General features: G+C 45.5%; 1 long non-coding RNA gene across 3 annotated transcripts in view; it reads right to left on the reverse strand.

The window, feature by feature from the left end:
• Window positions 1–1,881, reverse strand: part of LOC138925084 (uncharacterized) — a 129,552-nt gene extending 127,671 nt beyond the window's left edge. For all 3 annotated transcript variants that reach the window (XR_011440778.1, XR_011440777.1, XR_011440776.1), the window contains exon 1: window positions 1,682–1,881. This is a non-coding gene — a long non-coding RNA (uncharacterized lncRNA). The remainder of the gene's footprint in view (window positions 1–1,681) is intronic.
• Between the last annotated feature and the right edge of the window lie 21,606 nt (window positions 1,882–23,487).

A 23,487-nucleotide genomic window follows, 5' to 3' on the forward strand; every position in this document is an offset into this window, starting at 1 on the left:
GTTACTATCAGACTCCAGACCTAGGCTTAGCGACTGACTAAAGAAAGTCTTCAAATACAAAGAAAATGATAAAAGAAGGACTCTTGGAGCATCAGGGGGGAAGAAAGAACAATGGAAAGAACAAAAATATTGGTACATACAAAAGACTATCCTTTTCCTCTTGAGTTTTATAAATCATATTTGATAACTGAAATAGAAATTATAATAACATCTGATACTCAAGGTCATGAAATTTTGAGAATTCATCCAAACATTTAGAGAATAATTAACACCACGTTTATACAATATCTTCAAAAAATAGAAGAGGATGAAAAAGTTCCAATTCATTTTATGAGGCCAGTATTACCCAAATAACAAAACCAGACAAAGACAGTACAAAAAAAGAAAACTATAGACCAGTATCTTTCGCAAACTTAGATGAAAAAATTCTCAGTAAAATGGCAAACAGAACCCAACAATGTATAAACAGAATTACACATCATGACTGAGTGGAATTTACTCCAGTTATGCAAGGCTGGTTCAACATTCCAAAATTGATCGATGTAGTCCACCATATCAATAAGCTAAAGAAGAAAAATCATTTGATCATATCAATTGATGCAGAAAAAGCATTTGACAAAATCCAACACCCATTCATTACAAAAACTCTCAGCAAGTTAGGGAATAGAGGACAATTACTTTAACTTGATAGTAAGCATCTACAAAGAACCTTCAGCTATCATTATATTTAATGGATAATGACTGAATGTTTTCCCCCAAAGAGAAGGAATGAAGCAAAAATGTCCACAATCATCACTCTTATTCAACATAATATTGCATGTTCTAGCCACTGCAATTAGGCAAGAGAAATAAAAAAACAAAAGATATTAAGATTTAAAAGAAAGAAATAAAACTGCTGTCTCTATTTATAGATGGCATGACTGTCTATGAGAGAATCCCAAAGAATCTACAGAAGAATGATTTTTAAAACTAATAGTGAATTCACCAAGGTTGCAGGATAAAAGATAAAATACACAAAAATCAATCACATTTCTATACACTAACAATGAGCATGCAGAAACAAATTAAAAGCACAATACCATTTATAATCACTCCAAAGAAAATGAAATATTTAGGTATAAGCTTAACAAAACATGTGCAGGATCCGTATCCTGAAAATTATAAAATGATGATGAAATAAATTAAAGAAGATCTAAATAACTGAAGAGACATACCAGACTCATGGATTGGAAGAAAACATAGTAAAGATGTCAATTCTCCTGAAATTGGTTTAATGCAATTCCTGTCCAAATCTCAACAAAGTTTTTTGTAAATATAGAACCAGTAAGATATATATATATATATATACACATATATATAACCTATATATGTATACATAGTCATGTGCCACATAACGATGTTTCAGTCAATGATAGACTGCATGAATGATAGTAGTCATATAAGATTAGTACCACATAGCCTAGGTGTGCAGTAGGTTATACCATGCAGGTTTGTGTAAGTACACACTATGATGTTCGAACAATGACAAAATTGCCTAACAACATATCTCTCAGAATGCATACCTGTCGTTAGGCAACACGTGACTGTATGTATGTGTGTATATTTGTGTATATGTGTGTGTATATATATATATATAGAGAGAGAGAGAGAGAGGGAGATTTATTGTAAGGAATTGGCTCACGTGATTATGGAGGCTGAGAAGTCCTAAGATCTACAGTTGGCAAGCTGGAGACTCAGGGGAGCCAACGGTACAGTACCGGTTTGAGTCCAAGTCTAAAGGCAGAGGAAAACTGACGTCTCGACTTGAAGACAGCCAGGCAGAGAGAGCAAATTCTTCCTTACTCAGTCTTTTAGTTCTATTCAAGCCTTCAGTGTATTGGATGAGGCCAACTCACATTGGGGGAGGGCAGTCTGCTTTATTCATTCTAGGGATTCAAATGCTAATCTCACCCAAAACACTCATAGAGCCTCACCCAGAATAACGGTTAAGCAAATATCTGGGCACCCCATACTCAGTCAAGTCGACACATGAAATTAGTCATCCCAGTAGACAAGCTTATTCTAAAATCTACATGAAAAGGCACAGACAGGCCCTTGAATAGCTAAAACAATTTTGACAAAGAAGAACAAAGTGGGAGGTCACTCTATTAAAGTTTCTACATAGTTATTAAAGCTTACGATATAGCCATAATAATCAAGACAACATGGCATTGGCAGAGAGAGAAACACATAGATCAATGGAATGGAAAAGAGAACCCAGAAATAGACCTACACAGACACGCTCAACTGACTTTTGACGAAGATACAAAAGCAATTCAATGCAGGAAGAACAGCCTTCTCGACAAATGATGCTGGAGCAATTGGACGTCCATGAGTAAAAAATGAACTTTGATCTAAACCTCACATCTTATAGAAAAATTAACTCAAAAGGGTCACAAATTTAAGTGTATAGTGTAAAGCTATAAAAATTTTAGAAAAAATACGGGGCTGGCCCCGTGGCCGAGTGGTTAAGTTCGCGCGCTCCGCTGCAGGCGGCCCAGTGTTTTGTCAGTTCGAATCCTGGGCGCGGACATGGCACTGTTCATCAAACCACGCTGAGGCAGCGTCCCACATGCCACAACTAGAAGGACCCACAACTAAGAATATGCAACTATGTACCTGGGGGCTTTGGGGAGAAAAAGGAAAAAAAATAAAATCTTTAAAAAAAAAAAAATTTTAGAAAAAATAAAAGTAGGAGAAAAATCTTCCAGTTCTAGGGCTGGATAAAGAGTTCTTAGATAGGCTATCAAAAGGAAAATCCATAAAGGAAAACTTGACAAATAGGACTTCATAAATATTAACAAATTGTGTCTGTGAAAGTCCATGTGAAGATCATGAAAAGACAAGCTAAAGATTGGAAGGAATATTTGCAAACCACATATCCAACAAAGGACTTGTACCTAGAGCATATAAAGAACTCTCAAAACAGTAAAAAAAAATACATATATATATATATATATGTATGTATATATACACAGTTAGAAACATATGATGCTGGGGCAATTGGACATCCATAGGCATACATATATACACAATTAGAAAATGGGAAAACGACATGAACAAACATTTCACCAAAGAGAACAAACAGATGGTAAATAACCACATGAAAAGATGTTCAACGTCATTAGCCACCACAGAAATGCAAATTAAAACACAATGAGATACCACTATACACCTCTCATAATGACTAAAATAAACAAGAACACCACCAAATGCTGGTAACGATGTGGGGAAACCGGATCACTCATACATTGCTGGTGGGAATGTAAGGTGAACAGCCACTCTGGAAAACAGTTTCTTATAAAACTAAACATGCAATTACCACACACCCCTGCAATTCCACTCTTAGGCATTTATCCCAGAGAAATAAAAACTTAGGTTCACAAAGAGACCTGTACATAAATGTTCATAGTAGCTTTGTTTGTAATAGCCAAACACTAGAATCAGGTCAGATGTCCTTCAACAGATGAATGGTTAAACAAACTGCAGTGCATACATATCATGGAATACTACTCAGAAATAAAAAAGAATGAACTATCAATACACACAACAACTTGGATAAATCTCCAGAGAATTACGCTGAGTGAAAAAAGTCAAGCCCAAAACGTTACATACTATATGATTCCATTTATATATTTTTTCAATGACAGATTAGTGGTCACCAGAGATGAGGGACGGCAGGGGACGGAGGATGGCAGTGGACGTAATTACGAAAAGGCAACAAGGAAACTTATGGCAATGGAACTGTTCATGTCTTGACTGTGGTACACAAACCTACATGCGCAATAAAATTGTAAAGAACTAAATGAGTGCACCCGGAGAACTAAATGCACACACACACAAATGAGTGCAAGTAAAAGTGAAGGAATCTGAATAAGGAGTAAGATTGGTAGGTTGCATCAATGTCAATATCTTGGTTATGATATTATACCATAGTTTTGCATAATGTTACCATTAGGGGAAACTGGTTAACGTGTATACATGGGATGTCTCCATATTATTTCTTACAATGCATGTGAATCTACAATTATCTCAAAAATTTCAATTAAACAACAAAATCTACAAAAAAGTTGAAAAATAAAGAGATAGTACGGCAGACATGGATGATTGTCGGTTATATTCATTCTTCTCTTTTTCCAAATGATACAGCACAAATTTTAGCTGTGCATATGGCTTCCTGGAATAAAGACCTCATTTCCCAACCTCCTTTGCAGCTAGGAATGGCCTATTACTAAATTCTAACCATAGGATGTAAGCAGTAATTATGTGTTCAACTTCCAGAAAGTATTCTTAACAAAATGCGGCATGTCTTTCTTCTTCCCCTCTTCCTTCCTTAGTAAATCATGAGGACAAGGGACATAACCTGAGGATTGTGGAAGGACCCCAGGTCCCTAAGGACTTTATGGGGCTGCCATAACAGCTTTTGTCTGCCTATCTTTAATTAAGAATAAATAAACTTCTATCATGTTTAAGCAGCAACAACTAGGCTTCTTCTGGACTTTTATGAAATAAACTTCTACCTTGTTTGAGATATTGATATTTTAGGTTTTCTTTGACTACAGTTGAATCTGAATCTAACTAATACAAATAAAAGATATTCCATGGAAAAATTAGTGTCATTTTCAAGCCAAGTAGAATTCCAGGTCAAAAATAAAACTACAAGAGACAAAGAAAGATGTTACAACCCGTAAAAGAACAATAGATCAGGAAGATATAAGGATCATGAATATATATGTATTTAATCACATAGCCTCAAAGACCATAAAGCAACAGTTGACAGTACTATGGGGGGAACAAGATACATCAAAAACCATAACTAAGGATTTTAACATACCCCTCTCAGAAACTAACAGATCAAGAGGACAAAAATGAGCAGACAGATTTGAGTAATGCAGATGATAACCTTGAACTGAGATATAATAACACCCAAGACATGAGGAGTGTATATTATTTTTTAGCTCACCTAGAACATTCAAAAAGATCCACCATGAACCAGGCTGCAAAGGATAATGATTCAACCATTTCCAAAGACTGTAATAAAAATAGGAATCAGTAACAAAAAGACAGGTTTTTATTAATCGCAAAGGTATAGAAACTGAAAAACCAAGCTACTAAATAACACTTGTATTAAAGAGGAAATCATAGGGGAAATTACAAAATACTTAGAACTGAATGACAATAAAAACACTACATGTCAAAATTTGTGGGACCGAGCTAAAGCAAGACTTGAGGGAAATTAATGGCTTTAACTATATTCATCAGAAAACAACAAAGATGGAAAAAATGAGCTAAGTATTTGACTCAGGAATTTAGCAAAAAAGATTACAGAGTAAATCCAAAGAAGAAAACAATAAAATAAAAAAGGAGAAGAAATCAATAAAAACACATTAAATTAAAACATCACCTTCTTGCAACTCCTAATAAATTAATTGATCTAGCCATTGATCATCAATGGTTACTAAAACCAAAAAAGGAAAGTCAACCAGACATTGTCATTACGCTTCTCTTGACAGAAGACCATCACCCACTTACGAGGTAGTCACGTAAAAAATGCATATATATATATATATCTCAACATAGATAGATATGTAAATATAAATGTAGACAGATTTAGATGTAGATGTAGATATAAACACATAGATCGAATTTGATCAACCCTCTAGATTCAACTACAAATCTGCAGGAAACTTCCATGAAAGTTCAATCATCTCTAAATTGAATGAAAGTTCAATCAAAATTCTAGCAAATTTTTTTTAGAAAGTTGACAAATTGATCCCAAAATTAAGAGATAGAAAAACGAATTCTTAAAGTCCAAAAATAGCTACAGTGATTTTTTAAAAAGAACAAAGCATGGTGATTTGCTATATCAGACATTAGGGCATAATACAAAGCTATATAATTTTATAAAAGTTCGGTTCTAACTCCAGAACAGACATATACATCTAGTGGAACAGAAGAAAGAATACATGTATATTTAGGACCTTGCTATATGATAAAGATGGCACCGCAAATAAGTGGGAAAAGGATGATTTATTTAGCCGGTGGTTTGCCAAAAAAATCTCTACCTCATACCATACACAAAGGGGAATTCCAGAGAGCTTAAAGACCTAAAATTGAAAGATAAAATAATAGATCTAATAGAATAAAATTGAATAAAACTCTCCTTGTAATCTTGGGCAGGGATAAACTTCAAAAATAAAGCCCAGGGGGCCGGCCCCGTGGCCAAGCAGTTAAGTTTGCGTGCTCCACTTCTGCAACCCAGGGTTTGCCGGTTCAGATCCTGGGCATGGACCTACACACTGCTGTGGTGGCATGCCACATAGAAGAACTAGAATGACTTGCAACTAGGATACACACTACGTACTGGGGCTTTGAGGAGTTAAAAAAAAAAGAGGAAGATTGGCAACAGATGTTACCTCAGGGCCAATCTTCCTCACCAAAAAGAGGGAAAAAAAGGACAGCATAAATGGTTCTTTAAAAAAATAAGGCCTTAAGGCAAAAATTGATGAATTTGACAATATAAAAATTAAAGATTTCTGTTAATTGAAAGAATACTGTATCAGTATCCTAGGGCTGCCATAACAAAGTGCCACAAACCGTGGCTTAAAACAACAGAAATTTACTGTCTCACAGTTCTAGACGCTAGAAGTCTGAGGTCAAGGTGTTGGCAGGACCACGGTCCCTCCGAAACCTGGAGAGAAGAATCCTTCCTTGCTTCTAGCTTCTGGTGTTTCCCAGCAGTCCTTGGCATTCCTTGGCCTGTAGGGGTGTTACTCCCATCTCTGCATTTATCATCACATGGCCATCTTCTCCCGGTGCGTCTCTGTCTTCACATGGTATTGTCCTCTCCTTATAAGGACACCAGTCACATTGGATCAGGGTCCACCCTAGAGACTTCATTTGAACTTGATTACATCTGCAAAGACCCTATTTTCAAATAAGGTCACATCCCCAAGTACTAGGGTTTAGGACCTTAACATATCTTCAATCTGCTATAGTCTGCCCTCTGGCCTCCCCAAAATTCACATCCCTCCCACACGCAGAATACATTCACCCCATCCCAACATTCATGAAAGCCCTAACTCATTCCAGCAACAATTCTAAGTCTAAAATCTAATCTAAACATCATGAACTTGAAAAGTCCCCAATCTCATCATCGAAATCAGGTATGGATGAGACTCTGGGTATAATCCACTCTGGGGCAAATCTCCTCTCCTTCTGTGGACCTGTGAAACTCGAAAGCAAGTTATCTGCTTCCAAAACACAATGATGGAAGAAGCACAGAATAAACATTCCCATCGCAAAAGGAAGAAACGTTAGGGATGTCTTGCCATTCCCAAGCAAGTGCAAATCCCAGGAGGGGAAATGCCTATGGATTTCAAGGACTGGACGCTCTGTCCTCTGGGCCGACAGGGGCAGCCCCTGCCTCTGCCTGTGCCTCTGTGGGTCTACCCTCACAGTCAGTCCTTCTTTCAGGGTAGTCCATGTATGAGTAGCTCTATCAACTAGTTTCTGCCTATAGAATCCTAGAAGTCTACAGCCTTCCTTTATTTTGTCCCGTCTCTATCCCTTTCAGTCCAGGCTGGCAGTGTTTCTGCTGGTCTAACATTCTAACAAAACCCTGGTGGTGTCCCGTGTACGTCAAGGGAATCTGTGCCACTAGACACAAAGCTTGTCCACAGACACTTCCCAGGTGACCCTACCTCTATTCTTGGCTTCTGCTGAGATGGCTGATTGGATCCATTAGACACAAAACTAACCTCTTCAGCAAAATGCTGTCCAGCCAGTCCCCTGGTGCTCTTTCCAGAGCATGCCTTCCCAACAGGGAACTTCCTAATTTTAGCAATCTGGAAAAGCCAAGAAACTCCCAAATCATCCAGCGTTGGTTCCTTTACGTTTAACTATTTCTTCCTCGATTTATCTTTTTCCTCTTGGACCTCGCTATAAGCAGTAAAGAGAAACCAGGCCGCACCTTCCACACTTTGCTTGGAGATCTTCTCAGCTAAATATCCAAGTCAAGTTCCGCTTTTCACCCAACGGTAGAAAATAAATCTCCCACATTCTCTGTCACTGTATAAAGAACTGTCTTTGTCCCAGTTTCCGATAACATGTCCCTCATTTCTTTCTAAGGCCTCACCAGAAGTACCTTCAATGTTCCTATTTCTAGCAGAATTCTATTCATGATGGTTCTTGCGCTCTCTAAAATGAGAGAAGCTTTCTCAACCGTGCTCCTCTCTTCCACCTGAGCCTGACTAGAATCACCTTTAACGTTCACATTTCTGCCAACAATCTCTTCACTGCAATATCGGCGTTTTCTATAATAAACCTCCAAATTGTTCCAGCCTCTGCCCATTACCCAATTCCAAAGCCACTTCCACATTTTTAGGTATTTGTCGCAGCGGCATCTCACTATCCAGTACCGAAATCTGTATTAGTTTCCTAGGGTTTTCATAACATAGTTCCACAAACTGGGTGGCTTAAGGCAACAGGAATTTATTCTCTCACAGTTCAGAAGGCTAGAGGTCTGAAGTCAAGGTGTCAGCAAGGCCACACTCGCTCTGAAGCTTCTAGGAAAGAACCCTTCCTTGCCTCTTCCAGCTTCCGAGGGCCCCAGGCAGCCCTTGGTTTATGGCAGCATAACTCCAATCTCTGCCTCTGGGTTCCCATGGCCTTCTTTTCGCGTCTCTCTGTGTCCTCTCCTCTTCTTATAAGGACACCAGTCATCGGATTTATAGTCCATCCTAAATCCAGGATGATTTCATCTTGAGATCCTTAACTAATTACATCTGCAAAGACCTTATTTCCAAATAAGGTCACGTTCTGCGGGTCCAGGCGGACATGAATGCTTGGAAGACACTATTCAACCTCCTACAGATGCTATAGACAAAATAACAAACAAGTGACAATTGATAGAAATATGTTAAAGTCTAAAATCATTCAAGATTGCTATCTATAACATGCAACAGAACTGTGGATCAACAAAACAGAAACCCTATAGAGAAACAGGCAAAGGATATGAACAGGCAATCCAAGAAGCAGAAAGCCAAATGAATAAAACTTTTATAAAGAGCTACTCAGTCTCATTAATAATATGAGAAATCCAAATTAAAACAAGGAAATTCTACTTTATGCTCATAATATAGGCAAGAAAAGCTAAGTTAGGTAATACCAAGTGTTGGCTGGAATGTGGAGCAATGGGAACCCTACATAATCTATATTAACTTCCCATCTTGCTCAGAGTAAAGCCCATAAGGCCTGGCATTTCCTGGTCTAACTACTTGTCCAGCCTCATCAACCACCATCCTCTGCCTCCCCATCGCTGTCCCAGACCACCAGCCTCCATGCTGTCAAACAACTCTGACCCCAGGGCCTTAGTACTTGTTGTTTCTTCTGCCTGGAATACACTTATCCCATTCATCTAAATGGCGGGGTCCCTCATTTCCTGAGGTCTCTGTTCAAATGTCTTCTTTTTAGGGAGGATTCCCTGACCACTGTGGTAACAGAGGAGACAGCCCTCTCTCTTTCTTGATTCATTTTTCTCCACTCTAGTTACAACTCTCTAACACGCTTTATATTTTGTTTGTCCGTTTACTGTTTATCTCTATTAGAATGGACACTCTGTTTTGCTCACTGTTGCATCCCCTGAGCCTAGAATGGTGCCTGACATATTATAGATGTTGGAAATAAATGTGTTAAATGAAAAATGAACTACTAATATTTATTGCATGATTACTGTGTATTGAGTGCTGTCCTTGTATTATCTCATTTAATCCTCACAATAACCATATGAGTTAGTCATTATTACTTTCATTTTACTAACTTGAGACTGAAGCTCAGAGAGGTTAAGCAATCTATGGGAGATCACACAGCTAGCAAATGATTGAGCTGCAGCTTGAGCCTGGCCTGGTTGATTCCAAAACCGAGGTTCCTGAGCACTTCACCATACCTCTGCCAATCACCCACAGGGTTCATTATTCTCCCATGGTGGCCATGAACATGCATGGCTCAGATAGCCTGCTACAGGGAATGCAGCTGTCATTCCTCTAGATCCAAAACCACATTAGCGCCAAGGCCACGCTTCCCCCAGCGGCTCCCAGCCAATGACTGAGCACAGCTGGTAGCAGCCTCTTCTAATGGCGACTTTGGCTGGAGACTCCCCATCACTCCGGCCAACGCCTTCTTAGAACTGTGCTGAGTCTCCGATTCTTCCCATCCAGCCCTCCTTCCTTCCCCCTCTCCTTTCACACGGTCAGATCTATACTGCAGGAAGCCTGTCGCCGCCTAACCCTGCTCGCTCCCCTTTGTCCTTCACAGGGATTCCCCAATAAATCTCTTGCACCCCACATCCCATCTTGGCTTCCGCGTCTTGGAGGTCCTGATCTAACATATTCAGGGAGACAGCCAGGAGTCAGCCAGCACCGTTCCTGCTACAGCTAGACACACATGCCCCCAGGACCCAGCAGGGCCACTCCTCCACATACGCTCAACAGGAATGCATACATATTGTCATCAAAAGACGTGCCCAATAATGTTCACAGCCGCACTGTTCATAACAGCTCAAAACTGGAAATGACCCAAATGCCTATCAGCAGTCGAAGGGGTGATAAACATGGTCTATTCACGCACTAGAATATTATTCAGCAAGGAGAATGGGTAACATGCAATGACTCGTGACAACATGCATGAATCTCACAAACAGAATATAGAGTAAAAGAAGTCAGGCGTCAAAGAATCCAGACTGTGAGCTTCCATTTAGATAAAGTACAAAACAAGCAAAACCAATTTATGGCGCTGGAAGTCAGGACAGTGGCGACCTTTGGGGGGTAGGGGTAGAGATTAGAAAGGGGCACAATAGGGATTTCTGGGGAGCTGGGAATGCTCTGTTTCTTGATCTGGATGGTAGTTATGTGGCATGGTCCATTTTTCAAAAATCCACCACTAACAGTAAGTACTTTTTTCTTCATGTGGGTTATACATACTGCAATTAAAAAAAATTTAATGAAAAATCGAAGAGCAGGCCAAAACTGAACAATGCTCACCAGAAAGACAAAATCACAAGCCGGGTGATAAAGCTCTAACCTTGTTACCCGTTCCTGTCAGGCTCCACCGTCCTCATGGTCACTCCGTGGCCCAAAGAGGTCTCTTTCTCTTACCCTTGATGACCAGGCTGCCACCAAGTCCTGCTGGTTCTTCCGTCACATCTGCCAGCTTTGGTCCGTTTCCTGTGTTCCTGCTGTCACTGCTATACTTGATGGACTCAGCAGAAGTTGGCTTTCAACGGGTCTCCCAGCCAAGGCGGGGACCAGGGGGAGGCCAACAAGTAGCTGGGGTAGAAATGTAAAAAGGCATCATTCTCAGGTCCTGCGAGCATAGAGTTGACAACTGAAAGTGACGTTTCTTTCAATTCTGCACCCTGGCCCCTATCTTGATGCTAAATTAATCTTCTTCCTTTCATCATGTCCCTCCCCTACCCAAGGATTTACCATTGTCCCATCTGCCTACTAAATTAAGGATGGCCCTGGGCAGGTCACACCCTCTCCCTTGGCCTCAGTTTCTTTATATTTACAGTGAGAAGCCTGGACCCTAAGATCGCAAATAGATTTCCTTTGAGTACCAGCTCTAATCAGTTGTAACAGCTAGCTTGAGCACTGGGTTAAGAAAGCTTCTGAGGCCAAGTACAGATTCACCGGAGAAAGGTGTTATGACCAATGGCTGACATTTGCCATGAGTGAGAACGAGGATGACTTTGATATACACACCAGGTATTTGCCTTCAGTAACTAAAGCCAGATTGTTTATCCTGGCATTCCAGACCTTCCATAATCTAGTTTTATCATACAATGGTCCTATTTCCTAGGGAATCAAGTCTAAAGTGTTCATCCTGGTTTCAAAATAAAGTAAGGTGATGTGAACTGGTATGATGAGTGGCAGCATGGTCCCCTGTGGCTGTCACACCATTCTCAGTCCCATTCGGGCAGAGCCCCCACTGAGGGGGTCAGTCCCTGGGCTCCCCCTGGGCTCATCTCCTTTTCCAGAACCCAATTCCAAAACACTGTCCTGAACTCCCTCCAGAGAGCTGCTTTACGTCCTGGCTAAGGGAAAAGGAACCCAAAATATTGTGCCCATCTGTCTGAGCCGTGGATGCTTAAACAGGATCATCGCTTGCCTGCGGACTGGCCTGGTCCTCTCGGCAACTCTGGTACCTGCTGGAGGCAGCTGGATTTGGCAGCTCCACGCAGAGGACAAGGCCTAGCCTGTGAGCCCACAGAAATGCCAACCCAGGGCTTCTTGGAGGCCCCAGGACTTGCCCATAGGGCTTTCTGAATCCAAGGCTCACACACACACACACACACACACACACAAGCCCAAAAGGGCATGATGCATTGAATGGGGAAATCTCCCCAGTCTTAATTTTTCTTTCTTTTTTGTCCTCTTTCCCAGCATCTTTCCACTCAACGTGGCCTGAGCTAGAGCATCCATGACTCTACTCAGAGAAAACCCAGCCCCACTCCAACCCTCATCTCCTCTGGGTGGGCACCCACGTGCAGCTAAATAGTAAATACACATTTATTTATTACATGTATAAATGTAATACGACAAGAGTTATGCCCTCCTTGGGCAAAGCACCAAGAGAATGCAGAGCGGAAGAGGTTAATTCTGCACCATACTTCACTTCTCAGGGGAGGTGACTGAGGTGGATCTTAAAGGATAAGTAATAGTTGGCCTAGCAGAGCAGAAAGAGAAGGGAAAGCTTAGGCCAAGGGATGTAAGGAGGAATGAACTCAACCTATTATCTAGCACCTACTGGAGATTAAAACCCCAGGCCCGGGCTGTGTGTCCTCCAGACCATGACCTCATTTCACATGCTTAGGGGTGAGGGGCAGCAATCTTTGCCTCCACCAACCAGATGGCACTTCCAATTTGCTCCAGGACCTCCCTAAGGACCACTGTCAGACCGTGTCAGGGACAGTCCTAACATCCCCCATCCAGGGTAGACCCATTCGGGGAAAATCATGGTGAGTGAAACAGTCAGGAAGTAAAATTTCTAGAGATTGGAGGTCCTAGAAGAGGAGAGTGAGCTGGGCACTGCTACGTTCCTCTCCCACGGCCACGCCCAGCCAGTGGTCCTGTCCTGTCGTTTCCTGCTGAGCTCATCATCCTCCATCCAAGCCCAGGGGAGGGATGGGTGCACAGGAAACAATGGGGGGTCAGAGAAATCCCCTCCTGAGGCCGTGGGACTGGGCACACATCATGACAATGGTGGGGGAGACCCATCCCTATCCCAATGAGCATCAAATAAGCTGATTCTCAGGAGGGAAGTCCAGTGGAGTCATTTGAAAGGAGAAGAACTTGGGTACTTCGTGGAGGTAACGTGTGAGCACAGAGGGTGAGACGCACAGACAGGGATGGACGAGGGATGGATGAGGGAGGAGAAAAGGCAGAAAGTGCCTCCCCTAAGATCTCCATCCACCAACTCCCCACCCCCAACACATGCCCACAGGCACCTCTCAAAGCCCTCTTCCTCCACGGAGCCTTCCCTAAGCGCTCCAGCTGGAAGTGCCGGAAGTACCACCAAGGCTGAGGACCACTACCTCTAGACCATTGTCTTAGGAAGCAAGGCCAAGGAATTAACACGGGCTCGGGACGCTAAATCTGGCTTCCATTTCCAATTCTGCCTCAACTAGATAGGTGACCTTGGGCAAGGTACTCACCCTTAACAAGCACAACTTTCTCATCTGCCAATTGAGAAGCGATCACAGTACCTTCCTCCCGATATTGAGAAGATTACATAGGATATTTGTAAAGCCCCAGAACTGAGCAGATGCTTGATAAATATATTCCTCTTGTAGGGTTTCATTTTCAGGCACACGCCTCACCTCCTCATCTAGATTACAACCTCCAGGAGGGAAGTTTTGTAACACACACACACACAAACACACAGTATTAGCACAATGTCTGGCACACGGACAGCTCAATAAATGCCTTCTGGAAATAATGACTCATTGAGGAAGAGAGAGGAAGAGGAGGCAAGGAGGGAGAACCCGGACAAGGATGCTTTGGCCCTCCCCCAAGCTGGGCAGGAGGCTGGGCCACATCCTTCTCATCTAGTTGTAAAGCGCCTTGTTCATTATTTTAACAGTTATTCGTGATCAAACGACTTGGTGTTAATGTGGATCTAATGTATAAATCCATACGGGTCCCACAGTCATTTAGCATTAATTAAACAAGGCCATTATAAGGCTGGGATTCCACTGGGTTTATTGCGCTTAGCACTTAATGGCCACTCGGCTTTCTCTCTGCTCCTGCCTTGTCCCTTTTACCTCTGGTGGGCAGGGTTGGAACAGGATGGCAGCTGCCCTGGGATGGAGAGCCGTGCACAGGAGGATGCTGGCTGGGGTGTAGAGACATGATTGACAGGTGGGGAGTTCAGCGGAAGCCCGGCCTTGCCCCTGAGGAGCTGACATTTCATAAAGTAGAAATAGGGACGCATTGGCAGAGCACTGGCCTGGGAGTCCAGAGAAAGGGACTTGATTTCAGTCCCCCTCTGCTGCTGTTGACTGGCTATGCAGCCTTGTGCAAGACACTTCCCCTCTCTGTTCTTGATCAGTTGACTAAGGTGTCTGGACAAGCCGAGCTCATTCCCTCTGCCTGGAATGCCTCGCCTTCAGTTTTGCCCCGGCTGCTGCATTCCTTCCTTCGGCTCTCAGCTCACACATCAGCTCCTCCAGGGGGCCTCCTGACCACCCCTCCCCACCACTCCCGTCACTCTGGAGCATATTTTCTCAGCTTTATTTTCTCCGTGGGACTTCTCACTATCTAAATTATCTCGACATTTGTACTCCTTCATCTGCTTGTATGTTGTCTCTGACTCCTTCCACTATAAGTTCCACAGACCAAGGACTTCATCTGTCTCTTCACCCCTTTAACACCAATTTCCAGAACAATACCTGTCCTGCACATGACACATGTACCTGGCTCAAAAAACAATTGTCCATTGGTTGAATCATTCAGTGATCACTAAAACCCCTCCGATTGGGTCCTCGGTGGCCCTTGACACCTGTGCCCAGAAGGCAAGGGCAGTTATGGGGTGTAGATATAGAGCCGGTTAGCCAGGAAGACCAGTGGGAGAAGGACGAATGGGACAAGGACAACTGGGACAAATCTTAAGAGGCAAAGCAAGGCCAGCCTGGAGAAGAGGGAAAGACGGGTGCTGCCTTGAGAAGTTAGCCAGGAGCCTCAATGGTGGAGAGCTCCAGTCTCAGCAGCTGCTACCCCTTCGGGCTTCCAGCCAAAACCATTTGGTGAAACTATATTCATAAGCACAATACAAGAACCCCTTGTGGGCTGGGAGATCTTCCCTTCCAAGGTATCACCATGCACATCACTTCACATTATTTCCTGCCATCCCCTTGACACAGGGGAGGGGAAAATATCTTCATCTGCTGTTTATACTTATAAAATTAACATCAATCATTAATAATTTGTATAGTACTTTCCAGCTTCCAGAACACCTTTTCCTGTATAAGAATATTAGTATTTACGCCCATTTTGCAGAGGAGGAGCTTCAGAGAGGTGAGGTCACTCGTCCAAGGTCACTCATGGAATATGTAGTGTCAAAAACTCAAACCCAAAACTCAAAAATGTTCCACAACCCAATGGCCTGTTTCCCAGATGAGGAAAATGAGGCAGAGAGTACACGGCTGGATTATGACAGCACCCACACACACACACTCAGGGGGGTTAAATCATTTGTGGGGTCAGGGTGAGGCATGATTAAGATAGGAGAAGGGAACAATCTCCCTTCCAGACCTGAGCGTGGAGATGGAGATGACCCCAAATGAAAGACTTCAATATTCCAGTTCAGGGAGAGAGTCAGAGAATCACAGTATTACAGAATCCTAGAATAGGAAGCTGAAAAGGATGATAGAGATGTCTACTATCGCTTTATACTAAGATTATACACAGGTCTCAGTTGCCTGTTTGCAGCTCTTTCATTTATCATTGAAATTTCTGAAGTGAAAAACACGATGCCACGCACAAGTAGGCCCAGTGAATATCTCGTGCAGGGTCACGCACTGAATGCAGACGACTAAGGGAGATCAGATGTAGCAGGTCAAATAGCCATTGGCACTCAGCCTCTGGGTTGGGGTTCAATTGGGAGTGGTGGGGACTGTGGCAAATTAGAGAATGTAAATTCTGTCTGAGGGGGTATTATTGCAGCCAGTTGTTGCCACGTGGGCATGCAGACCCAGTGTTACCAATTCTTACAATTCTTGAAGAAAAGCCAGAAATACGGATCTCTATTGGAAAGTCTGGAATCTTAAATGTTGGCATTTAAATTTAAAGCACTGCATGGGTCAAACAAAATACGTCTAACAGCAAGTTTCTATCCATTGTCCATCAGTGTGACATTTGTAGTTAAATGAATAAATTAACCCTACTAACCCTCCGTTACGTAGACAGGGAACTCAAAGAGTTAAGCCACGTTCCTGAGATCACAACAAATTAGGGGCACAGCTTAGACCCCAAGCCTCCAGATTTCCAATCCAACTCTTAAACTATTGACCCAGGGCTCAGGTCAAGGAGGGACATCTTGTACCTGAGGACCCAGGAGGTTTGGAGACACGTCACCACATGGTTTCACGTCCTGAATCCACACATTCCACCCAGCCCAGACCGTGACCCAGAAGCCCGGGTCCATCCTCCTGTCTGAGCTGGAAGGCGTGGCCCACAGAAGAGGCACAGACAGCACCGCCTGACCTCCGTCCACCCAAAGCCTTGGGAAGACCTCCCACCTCCTCCCAGTGCCCCATCCTCAGGCCATTTAGAATGCAGCGCTGTGGCACAAGCCAGCTGTCACTTAGGCACTTACAGGCAGAACTGTGGAAAAACCAAACCACTGTTATTACACTTAATAACCAGTTTCCACATCATCAACTCATTGGAGTCTGACAGGCGCTGTTAGGGTGTCAGTTCCCTTGGCCTAACAAGTCAGCACTAGCGGGGGCACTAGGCGGAGCTGGGCGCTAGCCTCCAGGAGCTATTCCGTCCCCCTCCTGCCCCGTGCGGAGGACACACACCCAAGGGCAGCCTGAGGCCCAGCTCTGCCCTCCACTCCCCCGCCGCACCCCCACACGCCCAGGAGCTTAGTGTCTGCATCAACAGCACCCAAGGTTTTGAGCAGGACCAGAACCGCAGAGAAGGCGGCTCCGGGCCCTGACTGGTGTCTAAACAGGAGAAAATAGCCCACTTGGCAGAGTGGGGCCAAGGGGTCTGAAGGAAGAGAGTCCACAACTGGGATGCCTGGTTGGGATCCTGCCTCCGCTGTGTGATCTTTAGTAAGTTACTTCACCGTTCTGAGCCCCAGGTTACCATTTGTGTAAGGTGGTATCTCAAAGGTTCTTATAAGGGTTCATTGAAATGTACGCATAGTGCCCAGCATGATGTCCACACCAAGAAATGGCAGGTATAGCAGGGCTATTATTGAGGGGAAAGAGTTAGAGATTGGGGGTCCCCAGGGCGAAGATAGGGATAAGCACCAGGACTATTGGGAAATAAGACCACTGAGCAATTCTTCTGAATTGGCCTAATCTTCTGGGGAGGGGAGGTCTTTTAGATCTGTGATTAAAACAGCTAGCAATAATAAAACCTAACATTTCTATTGTCCCCCTGTTAAAGATGAGAAAACTCAGAGAGGTTAAGTTACTTACCCGAGGCAATCCAGCAAGCAAGTGGTAAAACTGGGCTTGGAAGTCAAGCAGTGAGACTGGAATTGAGATCTCAGCCATCCTTGCCCCTCCTCCCCCCACCTCCCTCCCTCCCAGTCCTGGGTCTACTAGGGAAATCTGCTGTAACGGGGGTGGGGGCTTGGAGGGTGGAGGGCGGGACAGGTGGGGCTGCTGCAGTTATCCAGGGTCTTGAAGTCCTACCCCAGATTGTTTTGCACTCAAACAGCAAATAATCCCGGAGGTTTAGGGAGCAATTTGGGGATGGAGGCCAGGGCCTGAGGCCTCCAGAATGCAATGATCCTCTTGTTCTCTCTGGGTCGAGGCCACATGAGCCACACCTTCCAGGAGGCCTAACCGAAGCGGTGGTCCCCGCCCAGAGTCTTGGAGGACAAAGGACAAGCCCCCTTCCCAGAGCCTGGCACCCTCCAGGCCGGCGGCCCCTCCTGCCTCCCCGCTGCAGCGCCGGCCTGAGGCAGTGCAGTGCTGCCATCTTTTGGCCGCGCGCTGCACTGCATCCCCGCCCGCCCTATGGGGTGAAGGCAGCCGCAGCCATGGCCCAGGGGCACCAGCCGCCAGCGCGCCTGCAGAGCCCGCGCCTACAGGGGCTTCACCTCTGCGAAGCCCGGCAGGACGATCTCTCAGCTTCCGGTCCCCAGACCAGCCCAGGCCGCCACAGAGGGGCCGTCTGCCCTTGGAGAGCCACAGTGCACGGAGGACCCAAGAGGCCTAGCGCTCCCTGAGGTTGCCTCTCTCCCCTCCCACCCCTTGCCTGGGCGTGCGGGGACCTCATAGCAAGGACAAAGTGGGGGAGGGGGAGAAGAGCACCTCCCGGGACCTGAGTGGGACTCCCGAGGCGCCAGGAGGGTTATCCCTGGGAGGAGGGATTGTGGGTAATCAGTGTGTATGTTTTCGTTACTCTGGCTATTTATTTGTTTTGTTGTGTTTATTATTTTTTCTTTATGCTTAATTGGAACTTTACGTTTTTCTGCAATGACCAACTAAGCCTCAAGAAACAATGAAATGTGTTTATAAATGTGCCTGAAAGTAAATTTGCTTTTAAGTAAAGACACAATAATTCTAGAGCAAAAAAGGACCTTTTTCCAAACCCCTTTCTTTCACCAATGAGGAAAAGGACCTCAGGGATAGGTGACTTGCCCCAGGTCACACCACTAGTTAGTGGAGAGATGGACTAGAACCTCTCTCTCAGGACAGGAAGGGTCAGCCCTTCCCTGACCCTCCAGCCAGGACAGGATCCCGTCTCGGTCACCCAGGGCACCTGTTTTTCTGTTTACTGTTAGTCTCTCCCTTATAAACTTCCTGGGGGCAGGAACCTGACCTGTGTCGTTCACTAAGCTATTTCCTGTGTCCATTATAGCACCTGGCATGTCGCAGACACTCCATAAATACATGTTGAATGAGTGAATGGAGTTAATCAGGGAAGGCTTCCAGGAGGAGATGAGTTACATATCCATAAAAGGCAGTGGTAATGGATAAATAGAGAAGCCGGGAAGCATCCCGGAAGTGGGAGGACGGTCTAGAGCTGGCACACAGTTAAGTGTGTGTTCGCAAACACTTGTGGGAGAGGGGAGGGTAGCAGAATGGCATGGATTGTCCTCCCATACCTATAGTTGCCTGAGTTTGGATTCCTCTGTTCATCCTGGGAGCCTGGGACAGAAGGCAGAAAGAGGCACTCTTTGGGACCAGAAAGGAGCCACTCAGAACTGAAGCCACAGTGCAACCCAGAAGGATGCGATAGGTTCTGGTGGGGCCCGCTTGGACCTGACCATACGGGGCAAGGCCTGGTGGGGTCTGACTGGGCTGGACCGAGTCAGACCAGGTCTGGGGGGTGGGCCTGGCTGAGCTGGCAGCCTCCTCATTGCTCCTATATTAGGAGTGTCTAGCACCTGCCATCTCAGCCTGGCCTCCTGGGGCTCTAGTCTAGAGACATACAGGGGGAAAATAGTCCAGAAATGTCGAGACCAAGCGGAAAATGTGAGGGGATCCAAATTTATGCGACATCGTGTTTTTAGGGCCTTTTGTAATATGACTATTAGTTTAGGAACATAAGATGCATTAAGATGTAATGATCACGTTAAAGTATAGAAGACATTTACTGTATTTTGGTACAGATATGAAAGTCTGAGAGAAAAATGGAAAAACTTCAGCAGAGGGAAATGGGTATTTCCCAAAGGAAAAAAATTCTTAATTTTTCTAAAAAAGTCCCCCAAAAGGTTCTTGGGAAAAGCTTTATATCTCCTACAATGTTACATAATGCCTGTGCAACAAGGAGGCCAGAGGCCCCAGCAAGTCCCTCCTCAGAAAAGAGACACACATTTCCAGAGCACCTGCTGCGTGCCCCACTCTGTGCTGGCTCATCATGTGCGTGGCCTGTGTGACAAAAGGGGACGACCATGGATCACACGCAGCCGACAGCAAACCTCAGCCACCGACAGCATTTGCCGAACGCGCGGGAGGCTGGAGTATCTCGGTCTTAGCCTCCGCTTGTGCCCTGGGTGTCCCGGCCACAGGGCAGGGCAGGGGCCATCTGTCCTTGGGCCTAGCGTATATAGGGAAAGCAGGGCGCACATGCTACTGTGGGGTCCGGCCCAGTCGTCTCCCCTAAGCGCCTGGTGACCTGCTCTGAACGGAGCTCGGCCCTGCCCCGGGCTGCCGATTTTAACTTTCCTCCTGCAAAGCCCCTTAGCATGAAAACCTAGAGACCGGGTGCTGGGGACGACTGCCGCTCCAGGGAGGGGGCCGAGGAGAATGCTTCGTTCGTTGTTTCTGAGTTCAGAACAGTAACTCCAAGAAGGAGAGAGCAAAGACAGACAGAGACAGACAGAGAGAGATGGAAAGTGGGAACCAGGGAGAAAAAGAAAGATGGAGAAACAAAGAGGTAGAAAAAAAGGAGAGAGACGGAGAAACGAGGAGAGAAGCTTACAAAGGAGGCGGGAAAGGAAAGCCTACAAGGCAGAGGAAAAGAAGGAAAGAGAAAGGGACAAAGGGACAGACCAAGAGTGAAAGGACCAGGGAGGAGGGACACGGCACCATCTCTCAAGGCAGCCCCCAACCCGCTCCCACCCTCCCTGCAGAAACAGCTAAGAAACGGGAGGCGGGAAGAGGAAGCGGAGACGGGCAAAGTCGCCGGGTAACCTTGGAGACGAGAGCCCGGGAGATGGGCGCAGGGAGGCGCGCGGCGAGAGGGAGGGAGGGCAGCGCGGGCGGGAGACCAGCAACAGGTCCGCCCCGGGGGAGAGGGGTGGGGGCGGGCACGGAGCCCGAGGAGTGTGTCTGGGATGAGCTGGGGAGGGGGGGAAAAGATTCCGGGAACAAACCTAAAGAGGCCTGAGGAGTCAGATAGAGAATTTGACTGAGAATCAATTGAGGGGAGAAAGAGCAGAGAGTTTGGGAGCTGCGATAACAGGGAGGGGGTGAAATGGCGGAGACGAGGGGAGGCCGGGGGAGCTGCCCAGACGGCTGCGCTGAAGCGAGGCGGGGCCGGGACGTTGGTGCTGGGCAGGGGGCACAGGCAGAAAATAGTCACAGCCGACTGGTGACTGGCCAGGGGGCCTCGGTTTCTGCCCTTTCCCTGAGACCGACTGGGGGCATCCCTGCAGCATCCACCCCCAGCTGAGGACGCAGAGTCTCTGAATCCCAGCTGGCTGGCTGGGGCGACCGTTCCATTCACTGTGCCCCAGATTCTTGCTGAGCTCCTACTATGTGCCAGATGTGCACCAGGCACTCTGGGGACACAGGGACCATTAGACAAACATATGTCCTCAAGCCACTCATAGGCTAAGAGAGGAAATGAGCTGAGTACACAAATAACAAGATGACAATGACACAGGAGTGGGCGGGACTCTTGGATCAGCCATTGGCAGCTGGGCGCACACCAAAGAAAGCTTCCCTCTGGAGGTTATGCTTGAGCCGGGCCCTGAAGACTAGGAAAGGCTGAGATGGGGGTGAAGGGCTTGTCAGTTGGAGGAGCTGTGGGAAGCAGGAAAGGGAGCCTGACTTGAATCCTGGGTCTGCTACTGACTAGCTGTGTGTTCTTGGGCAAGTTACCTAACTTCTCTGAACCTCTCTTTCCCCACCTTGCAGAATTGTTTAAGGATTATGGATAATATCTGTATAGCCTGACACATAGTAGGTGTTCGATAAATGGTAGCTATTATTGTTGTAAAGAATAAATAGAAAACATTGAGCTAGAATAAAAGGAAGTGGCTAGAGATGGGCTGGAAAGGTAGGTTTAAGCCATAGCATGGAGGCCTTGAATGCCAGGAAAGAGGAGACTGGGTTGATAGAGAGGGTGAGGCTGCAGACCCACCCAGCACTCAGAAGAAGCCATGAGTAACAGTGCATGGAGGTTTTCCCAAAGAGTAATCTGCTGGAGCCCTCGTTGATATCTGGTAAAGACTGCCTGGCTTATCTTTACCGGAAAAAAGAGCAGTTGAAAGTATAGTGGTCTTCAAATATGTCCACAATCTTTTTTGACACTCCTCCCTTCTAAAAATGAAGCCTAACTTCCCTCCGCTTGTGTGTGACCAGACTTAGTAATTTACTTCTAACAAAAAAAGAATGTGGCTGAAGTGACAGTGTGACTTCTGATACTAGCCATAGAAGACATTCCAGCTTCCCCCTTGCTCTGTCGGATCACTCACTCCTAGGGGAGCCATGTCGTGAAGGCATTCAAGCAGTCCTACAGAGAAGTGCACATGGCAAGGCACTGAGGCCTCCTGCCTACAGCCAGTACTAGATTGAGAGCCGTGTGAGTGAGCCGTCTTGGAAGTGGCTCCTCCAGCCACAGTCAAGCCTTCAGATGCTGCAGCCCTGGCTGACATCTTGACCTCGATGACCTCGATGACCTCACGAGAGACCTCAAACCAAAACCATCCAGCTGAGCCACTCCTAAACTCCTGACCCACAGAAACCGCATGAGATAATGAACTTTCATTATTATTTTAAGCTCCTAAATTGTGTGGTGATTTGTCAAGCAGCAATGGGCGGCTAATACAGGGGCTTGTGATGGGGTCTAGAGCCACAACCCCCAACAGTGGCCCCTGGGGACCTGTGTTATAAACAACTGAGCTCAGTCAGTGCCCACAGCAGGGAGGGTCAGGAGACAATGCTGAGGCACCAGAAGGCAGGGAGGGTGTCAACAGGTCTTCTGCAGACAGAGTTCTCAATGACACCCAGAGCCGACCTGGGTGTGGAGGGCACTGGCGGGGTCTGGATGGTTCAGCATTCCAGGGATTGAGTAGGTCCTCATTGTCCCTGGCTGTTCCCACATGGACACAGTGTGTGGCTTGCCAAGGCCAGGGTAGAAGCGAGAACGAGGTGGCATTTCCCTCACCTGGCCTCGAACCTCAGTCTACCACTTAACCATCTGGAGTATCTTACACAAGTGACCTTGCCTCTCTTTGCCTCAGTTTCTCCTGGGGTGTTATTCTCATGGTGTGGCACAGAGCTTCATTATGTGAGAATCAAATGAGAAATACATACACAACACCAAGCACAGCGTTGGAGCTCCATAAATATCAGAACATGCACCCCTTGCAGCCAGGAGAGCAGGTCTGACTAGGGAGTTCCCATTTTTCCTTACCCTATTTCCTTTAGGGTCTGAATTAATTTGCAAGGGGACCTTAAAAGGAAAGTTTTTGAAAAAAGAAGACACTGGTCATTCCCGTCCCACAACAATTCTTATTTACCTGAGGGCTTGT

The sequence above is a fragment of the Equus caballus genome, chromosome 7 (assembly GCF_041296265.1).
Source record: "Equus caballus isolate H_3958 breed thoroughbred chromosome 7, TB-T2T, whole genome shotgun sequence".
Lineage (NCBI taxonomy): Eukaryota > Metazoa > Chordata > Mammalia > Perissodactyla > Equidae > Equus > Equus caballus.